The sequence below is a fragment of the Belonocnema kinseyi genome, chromosome 8 (genome assembly GCF_010883055.1).
Source record: "Belonocnema kinseyi isolate 2016_QV_RU_SX_M_011 chromosome 8, B_treatae_v1, whole genome shotgun sequence".
NCBI lineage: Eukaryota > Metazoa > Arthropoda > Insecta > Hymenoptera > Cynipidae > Belonocnema > Belonocnema kinseyi.
In genome coordinates, this window is record NC_046664.1 from 140,496,082 (window position 1) to 140,496,561 (window position 480).

Sequence of the window (480 nt, forward strand, 5' to 3'; positions counted from 1 at the left end):
AGAGGCGCGACAGGCAGCTATATATTTGGTCGCGCCAAATTATAGTGCATTTGAAATCCAAAATGGTAATAATCTAACTTTACTTTATAAGTGAATGGATAAATAATTTTAATTGAGTAGAAAAGATCTTGTCAAAGGAAACTACGGCTTGCTTCTACAGTTTAGCTAAGGCCATGTTATAAATATGAACCATTTTTTCAAATTGAAATAAGAAGTAACTCAATCTTACAAAAAGTCATTTTCCCTGCTCCAGAAATCTAACTTTAAGAAAAAATGTAAGTTTGCTTAATTTTTTAAAATTATAATTTAATACTAAAACTTGACATAAAAATTGTCATAATTTTCGTCTTTTTGTTATTTTTATATATGAGCTAATTAAATTTTTTAAACCGCAACCATGAAAAATAATATAAACCAATGCTATAAGTTCAGAGAACTATTATGTACTCCAATAGTCTATATTTTTTAAAAGAATTAACG